Below are 9,268 nucleotides of genomic sequence, written 5' to 3'. Positions count from 1 at the left end.
CTTGCTCTTGCTCAGGCTGGTCTCGAACTCCTGAGCTCAAACAATCCGCCCGCCTCGGTCTTCCAGAGTGCTAGGATTACAGGCGTGAGCCACCGGGCAGGCCCATTACAATTTTTTCTAACTGCTTATCTAACCACTAGCCTTCCCCACCAGACCAAAATTTGAATAAATGCAGGAGGCCTTAGCAAGCCACTTACATACTGCACTCCTAGGGCCAGCACAGTGCCCACACACTGTAACAGGCAGTAAATGTTTGCTGAATAAAGAAATAAATTGCACACACTGATCTTAATTTGCCCTGATTTAGAGTCTATCTGTACGTACTTAAAAGGCCTGAAATGGTTGAATTAAAAAATCTATGTAATAACTGTTTTAAAAAAGAAGTACAAAAGTGATTGAATAATTTGTTATTTCAAGAAAAGTCTTTACAGGAATAAAAATGATGTTATATATAACAACCAAACCAATTTGCAAGAGAAAAGGTGAATAAGAAAGAATTGAACATTTTCAATAATGAGCGCAACTGCTTGTCAAGTTTCTTCAGGGTCTGTATCTTTGAGATAACAGGATTGCTTAACTGCAAGCAACCCTGTAGCTTTTTCTCCGATCCTTCCATTGCAACCAAAGAACTTTGTTTCCAAAATGCACAGTGAGGAATTTGAAGATAAGAAATATGTACTTCAGATACTGTACATGTATTACTGTTTACTACTTTTGTATACTTTACAGACCCCCAAAAAATTGCTTGATTGCTACTAGTAATGGTACTGAAAATGTGCCTGTCTTTTTCTAAACCATTAAATACTATTAGATTTAATAAGCTTCAAGGAATGTTTTCACAACTGAGCTACTAGATTTTTTTTTCCCTTCAGATGACACCAATCAGTAATTTGCTTAAGGACATCATACTATGCAACAATCATGAGCTAAAACTTGTGATATTAAAAGGAATGATGATAATAAACTATTATTGCTTGCTCTATACTATTCAGCAAGCTTTTATTAATACACAAATAAAACATGAGGCAAAAGTTTCAACACGCCAATGCTAAAGAAAGATATATATGAGACATGAAGATATTTCCAAACAACCACATATCTTGGAGTAACATTTTAAACAAAATCAATAAAATACTTTATAAATATAAAATTGCAAACTGTTTTATAGTTTTATAAGTTACTAATGAAATATAAGCGAAATGTTTAGAAAGAAGTTATCTGGACAACTAAAAATATATATAAAAAAAAAAATTAGCTACTGGGGAGGCTGAGGCAGTAGGATTGTTTGAGCCCAGGAGTTTGAGGTTGCTGTGAGCTAGGCTAACACCATGGCACTCTAGCCCAGGCAACAGAGTGAGACTCTGTCTCAAAAAAAAAAAAAAAAAAAAAAATAGGAGATGTTTAAGCAGACTGGCTTTATTTGCTATTTTATCTTTAAGGAGATTCTGGCAGGGTCTGCTGATTCAAACTCAGCACCTAGAAAACAAAATATATCTGGCATCTTCCTTCCAAAGTAAAAGTGAACAGCCGAGCTAAAAATCCTACTAAGTGACCCAAATCAAATGCCAAGTATTTCGAAAGTTACTGTGGTAGCATTTATATATGAAATTCTGCCTATCACAGATCTTCTCCCCAAAGCTAACTCTACCATCCAGACAGATAGAATATACAAGTTTGAACTGAAATCTAAGGGCCAATAACAGAAAAAGCTTTTTTTTTTTTTTAACAGTCTACAAACTACTCCCAATCCTATGCATAAATGCTGCTATTTTCCAGTACAGAAAAGCATAGCTGAGAAATCATGGCCCGCCCTAACTTTCTCAGATGGCTTTGACACCAGTGTTACCTCCTCTAAGGCATGCTAACTCAACAGATCTATAAGATATAGCATTTTAATTACTTTCAAAGAATACCACTTATGCCAACAAAAGTCACATTTTTAAAATTTCAATTAAAAAAAAGTTGCTCACACAGTAAAGTAGCTCTAAACTGAAATTCAGTTCTCTTATACTCTAACAAACATCCTTATGTATTTTATTAAAATTTGAAAATTATTGTTTATAACTCTAAATTGTTATTTCTGAATTTAAATCAATTAGAAAAATTAGGTTCTCCCATATTTCTGGTATTTTTCAGCAATGCACTATGATTACTAATACCATTCTGCTTGTCTGTTGATATGGAAATAGCAATGCCACCATTCCAAATGAAGACTACCTGGGCTCTCTGTGATTGGCTAAACCTCACTAAGCATGACACATCTAACAAGATCACACTCTGAAATCACTGTTAACTCTATTTTTAAAAAGTACATTTACTAATGATCGAGAGCATTCTTTTGTTGCTGCTACTGCCTTAACCTAAACTCATAAGACTCTGAATATAAATAGACATAAGTCAGAAATCAATGTCCAGCTTTTTTCTTTAAAAGAAAAACCAGAAAACCGAAATTCAATGTAAAAATATCAAACAAGGAAATCTGGAGTTAAATTCATTGTCAATGCAAAATTATTAATAATTTTTAGTAATCATCCTTTATATTTCCCACAGTACTTATTAATAGCATAGACTAGCATGATAATGAGTATCTCTGAAAGCAGAGAGTGGGAAGGAAGGAAAGATGGCTGATCAAGAGAGGGCTAAGGGTTAAAAGAAGGTAGAAAGGGAGAAAGGAGAGTTAATGGTGCTGAATGAATTTAGTTTAACGAGGAAAACTAAACCGATCTGTCCATACTAATGTGTACACAGAATACGGAGAAAAACAGAAACAAACGGTAAAAATGCTTTAAAAATTGGTCAAATAGTTTCCAACTGATGGCTTTGTGTCAACACCCATCAGAAGATAATTTTAATTAAACAGCAGCCTATGTCCTGTGTTCAACAGTCCATTCTACATATTGAGTGCAGAGGCGTCTACCCTGTGAGACTAGGATTGAGATTCCACTCTGAATAGTTAAATGACTGAGGGCATTTTGTCAACTGTTAAAAAATTTGTTATTCTCCAGATCACAGTGCCTATGGCATCTGAAAGAAATACCACGAAAGTAGTAATACAATTAAATTACCCACTCACCCTCACCCATCCTCCCACCTCAAATCTTCCAGCATAGAGAAAAATAAACGTATAAATAAATCCAAAGTCTATATAAATCCACAGTGAGTTCGACTTTCCATAGTGAAGGGAAAATTACATTTCAAGGCTATATTGTCAAACAGATTTATGTAGCTCTTGTTCCTGTTTTGATTATCAATGCCAAGTAAATTTTACTGCCTAACTTTAAAAATGCTTAAAATGTGAGACTAGAATGGAAATATTGACCTATCTATAGATTAAAAAGCAGAGTTTGGTCTGTTAACTGAATTGTGTCATTTTAATTCAAACAAGGGAATTTCATTTTCCATATACTCAAAACCTGGAATTTGTATTGACACTCACAGATACAACCTTTTTGGAAAGTCTTAAGAAGTACAATTAATCATATTTTCAAATCAAAATTTTAAGGTGTACTCAACAAAGTTGCCCTCAAGAGCATTTTGTCTTATATTATACATTTAAGTCCCCAAATATTTTTATATAATATGTCCTTGAAAATAAACTAAATTAGAGAAGCTAACGTTCTATTAGAACTCACTATGATCTACTTCATTTCTTTTCTTTTTTTTTTTTTTTTTTTTTTTTTTTTGAGACAGAGTCTCACTGTGTTGCCTGGGCTAGAGTGCCGTGGCATCAGCCTAGCTCACAGCAACCTCAAACTCCTGGGCTCAAGCGATCCTCCTGCCTCAGCCTCCCGAGTAGCTGGGACTACAGGCACACGCCACCATGCCCGGCTAATTTTTTCTATGTACTTTTAGTTGTCCGATTAATTTCTTTCTCTTTTTAGTAGAGACGGGGTCTCGCTCTTGCTCAGGCTGGTCTCGAACTCCTGAGCTGAAACGATCCACCCGCCTCGGCCTCCCAGAGAGCTAGGATTACAGGCGTGAGCCACCGCGCCTGGCCCTACTTCATTTCTTAAATACTTACAAAATTTTCCTCATAGACATAAATTTTCATACTTCTCAAGGTAAGGGTTCTAAGTAATTCTGTGGTCATTATATTTCAAACAACCTGTTCATGACAGGAAAAGTGACTTATCCAGTGAACCACAGATGCCGCTCGCCAATAACAAAAAATTTCTAATATTGCAATGGAGGAAAAATGCTGAATCATGACATACTATGTTTACAACAGAAAAAGGAATGCAAATGACTGTCCCCCCCCCGCCACGTTCCCCAAAAGTGAATATGAAATGTAAGTGCCAGAATGGAGCTTTAAATTGTTTAGACAGTCATTAAATTTCAAAAGAGTCATCAAGTTTCACAGTTTAAAATAAAGGTTAAAAGTTAAGACATACTAATGAAATATAAGCGAAATGTTTGACTTTTAAAATAACTTCGAAGTCTTCAAATGTAAATATGATTTTTATATATTACAGTTATTGCCACAACTATATTTGTACTCAGGGTTATTTAGGAAGAAATGGAGCTCAATGGCTAAGATCAAAGTCTTTGGAGTGGCAAACTGCCACTTACTTGATATGACCTTGGAAAAGTCACTTAACCTCTCTGAGCTTTAATTTCCTTATCTGTTATTCTGAAGATAACTCAAAAGCACTTACATAATGCCTGGCACACAGTAAGAGAGCAATAAATAATAGTTGCTGTTACTGGTATTATCAATGGGATTTCTGCAAATTACACTTATAAAATAGATGTGAAATCAGAAACAACTATAGAATCTCTAAAATTTTAGTCTTCAAAAAACCCTAGAGGTCAGACTTAGTTCTTTCTATAGATGAAAAATCATGGTGTCAGAAGGAGAAGTAAATGCCTGACGAAGGTTAACACCAAAAAGCAAAACAAATAAGAAAACAGGAGACAAGAACCCAGTAATAGCAGCCAATATCGTGAAACACTTAAAGGAAACTGCCATGGACACAGGAAAGTGAGTGGTCATCTTATAAAATTATACCTATAACTACATTTGATAATAAGTTCGAACATCAATACATAGGGCAGGAAAATGACAAACTCTGGAAACAGAAAACCAAGCAAGTTACACTTTGTATCCAGTGGGAGGTAGTGGGAAAATTTTAATTTATTTGGTTTTCAGAGGTTAAAACTGGACAACTTTCACATCTAGTTTGCTCTCTATAAAGATACCACAAAACACATCCGATATGTTAACATGACCCAGTAAGGACGTGAGAAGCTACCACATTTCCTTCAGTTTTTTTCTTTTCTTGATCATAAGAACCTTCTGGGGTAGTGACAAAAATTTTGAAACCGGAAGAGCTCTCTTCTGAATTCTACCCTGATTAAGCATATTTGAATACATAAAATATCCAACACAGCTAATTTTTCATAACATTTAAGAGCTATATACTATAAGTTCATGGTATAAATTAATTTCATATCTAGAAATAAGCCTTAGGAACTATTTTTAACTTGTATTTATAAGTGCAGAGCTCAATGACTCTAAATATAAACATATTCTTAATATTTACTATCCGATAATTACTTTAACAAACATAGTCAGTCTTTTCTGTTTCCCAGGCACTATTCTAAAGGCTATGGATGCTGTTTTGAACAAGACGAATGGTCTCAATGTTTGTGAAGCTAGTAAGGCAGCTAATAAATAAAGAAAAAAGAACAGATCACGTGGTAATAAATGTTATGATAAAAATAAATTACAACTCTGTGATAAGGAGTGATGGGGAAGCTATTTCAGGGTGGTTGCACAAGAAAGGTTGGCTCTTTACACTTACATCTACCCCCAAGTCTGAGATTTGCTGCTAAAATTTATAGTAACTTCTCTACTATTTTACCCTAGTTTGATAAGAAATGAGAAATATCACCACTCAAATATTCTGCATATAAAAATAAATGTAAACATTTTGCCAGGCTATGAAATTATAATTTAATAAACTATAAGCAACTCATCCAATGGTATATGTAAACTCTTCCCAAATACATACTATAACCAGTAAATAGATATGTTCATTTTACCTTCAAATGTCATTTCTAACACATTCATTAAAAACTTTCATAATAAATAGAAATGTAGACAAATATACATTTTATTTCATTTATATTCATTTTATTTGCATATTATTTTCTAAATAATTTTTAAATATTTGATTTTACTTAAAAATCAAAATATTCCCATATAAAGGATTCAACTTTAACTCACCTGTGCCTGTACACAGTGCAGAAGATCTATAAATTTTTCACCAAATCCAAGAGAAATCTACAATATAAACAAACAAAAAAACAGACATGAATAATGTGGGATCCTGTTAAATTCCATAGAGCAGATGTGATTTTTACAACCGGTTTTCAAGTAATACCTGTTAACTACCATCAATATATAAGTAATATTCATTAATAGCATCTCTTCATTAGACTGCATGGTAAATGAAGAAGTAGACTTGCTGCATTACTTCTACTGGTACGAGATAATGTAAAACATATAAGGCCACATTTCACTGGGTATTATAAAGTGCCCATAAATTTGGAGTTCCTGTCATTACAATTTTTTTTTTTGAGACAGAGTCTCACTTTTGTTGCCCGGGCTAGAGTGAGTGCCGTGGCGTCATCCTAGCTCACAGCAACCTCAAACTCCTGGGCTCAAGCAATCCTTCTGCCTCAGCCTCCCGAATAGCTGGGACTACAGGCATGCGCCACCATGCCCGGCTAATTGTCCAGCTAATTTCTTTCTATTTTTAGTAGAGACGGGGTCTTGCTCTTGCTCAGGCTGGTCTCGAACTCCTGAGCTCAAACAATCCGCCCGCCTCGGTCTTCCAGAGTGCTAGGATTACAGGCGTGAGCCACCGGGCAGGCCCATTACAATTTTTTCTAACTGCTTATCTAACCACTAGCCTTCCCCACCAGACCAAAATTTGAATAAATGCAGGAGGCCTTAGCAAGCCACTTACATACTGCACTCCTAGGGCCAGCACAGTGCCCACACACTGTAACAGGCAGTAAATGTTTGCTGAATAAAGAAATAAATTGCACACACTGATCTTAATTTGCCCTGATTTAGAGTCTATCTGTACGTACTTAAAAGGCCTGAAATGGTTGAATTAAAAAATCTATGTAATAACTGTTTTAAAAAAGAAGTACAAAAGTGATTGAATAATTTGTTATTTCAAGAAAAGTCTTTACAGGAATAAAAATGATGTTATATATAACAACCAAACCAATTTGCAAGAGAAAAGGTGAATAAGAAAGAATTGAACATTTTCAATAATGAGCGCAACTGCTTGTCAAGTTTCTTCAGGGTCTGTATCTTTGAGATAACAGGATTGCTTAACTGCAAGCAACCCTGTAGCTTTTTCTCCGATCCTTCCATTGCAACCAAAGAACTTTGTTTCCAAAATGCACAGTGAGGAATTTGAAGATAAGAAATATGTACTTCAGATACTGTACATGTATTACTGTTTACTACTTTTGTATACTTTACAGACCCCCAAAAAATTGCTTGATTGCTACTAGTAATGGTACTGAAAATGTGCCTGTCTTTTTCTAAACCATTAAATACTATTAGATTTAATAAGCTTCAAGGAATGTTTTCACAACTGAGCTACTAGATTTTTTTTTCCCTTCAGATGACACCAATCAGTAATTTGCTTAAGGACATCATACTATGCAACAATCATGAGCTAAAACTTGTGATATTAAAAGGAATGATGATAATAAACTATTATTGCTTGCTCTATACTATTCAGCAAGCTTTTATTAATACACAAATAAAACATGAGGCAAAAGTTTCAACACGCCAATGCTAAAGAAAGATATATATGAGACATGAAGATATTTCCAAACAACCACATATCTTGGAGTAACATTTTAAACAAAATCAATAAAATACTTTATAAATATAAAATTGCAAACTGTTTTATAGTTTTATAAGTTACTAAGGGAAAACAGTAGTCATTCAAAGTAACAGAACAGGTAATAAAAGCTCACTCGTAAGTAAGCATCCCATCACCTTCTATCAGTCCTGTTAGTTTTCACAAAGCCCTTCTGGGAATGTGTTTCAAGGAAGGAAAGGGTGAAAAAAGACTGCCCTGGGCTTGGCAGAGGGACAGAAGGAAAGACAGGAACCTTACAAGAAAGGGCAGAGGGATGTATCTCATTTCTTCTCTCTTAACTATCACTACCATTTCCAACATATAGGCTAAAAAGACATATTCCTTTCCACAAAGCAATAGGTCACTATTAGAAGGCTGAGTGGAACAGTTTAAAGAAGTCTAGTGTCATTAGACCAGGTTTCAAAGTCTAGTGTTACCACATAAATACTGCTGGTATTGGTATTATTATTACTGCTATCACCTTAGGTATGTGACCTAGGAGATGTTATTTAGGCTCAACTATAAAATAGGAATAATGCCCTCTTTGTGGCATCTTGGAAATATTAAGTGAGATATATATAAAGCACCTGGCATATAGTAGGCATCACAATTATGATCCTGCCAAGTGTGTTTCTATTAAATGGTGCTGGCTATAACAGGTAACTCAACAATATGATAAAAAAATAGAAGCTCAGCCCTACCCTACCCCAATTAGAACTGATTTTCCCAGTGGTGTCCTAATAGCTTTATCTGCCCTTAAACCTCCTGAGAGACACACAGACACGAAGACTGCTGTGAAATTTTTGAAACAGGGGTACTTGAAAACTACATTAAAAGTTGGCCAGGCACAGTGGCTCCCACCTGTAACCCCAGCACTTGGGAAGGCCAAAGCAGGAGATTTGCTTGAGACCAGGAGTTCTAGACCAGCCTTACAACATAGCAAGATCCCATCTCTAAAAAATACCTTTTAAAAATTAGCCAGGCATGGTGGTGTGTGCCTGTAGTCTCAGCTACTCAGGAGGCTAAGGCAGGAGGATCACTTGAGCCCAGGAGTTCAAAGTTGCAGTGAGCTATGATCATGCCACTATACTCCAGCCTGGGCAACAAAGCAAGACCCTGCCTGAAAAATAATATAAACAAAACAACAACAAAAACCCACTTAAATCAAAAGTTGAAGGACTTACATTCCCTATTTCAAAACTTACTACTGATATAAAGTAACAGCAATCAAAGCAGTGGGATATTGGCATAAGGACAAACAACAGAACAGAGTCCAGAAACAGCCCGTATATCTATGTTAATTCATATTCAACAAAGATGGCAAAGTAATTAAATGAGTAAAGGACAGTCTTTTCAATAAATGGTGCTAAAGA

The 9,268-nt window shown here is 35.2% G+C and overlaps 1 protein-coding gene across 3 annotated transcripts in view; it reads right to left on the bottom strand.

Moving 5' to 3' along the window:
• Window positions 1-6,286, bottom strand: part of NCOA2 (nuclear receptor coactivator 2) — a 179,049-nt gene extending 172,763 nt beyond the window's left edge. For all 3 annotated transcript variants that reach the window (XM_012663179.1, XM_012663180.1, XM_012663181.1), the window contains exon 1: window positions 6,230-6,286. The gene's annotated coding sequence lies outside the window, so the exon portion shown is untranslated. The remainder of the gene's footprint in view (window positions 1-6,229) is intronic.
• Window positions 6,287-9,268: the final 2,982 nt, after the last annotated feature.

The sequence above is a fragment of the Propithecus coquereli genome, unplaced genomic scaffold, assembly GCF_000956105.1.
Source record: "Propithecus coquereli isolate 6110/MARCELLA unplaced genomic scaffold, Pcoq_1.0 Scaffold8, whole genome shotgun sequence".
NCBI lineage: Eukaryota > Metazoa > Chordata > Mammalia > Primates > Indriidae > Propithecus > Propithecus coquereli.
This window is presented reverse-complemented; position numbering and strand designations above follow the sequence as displayed.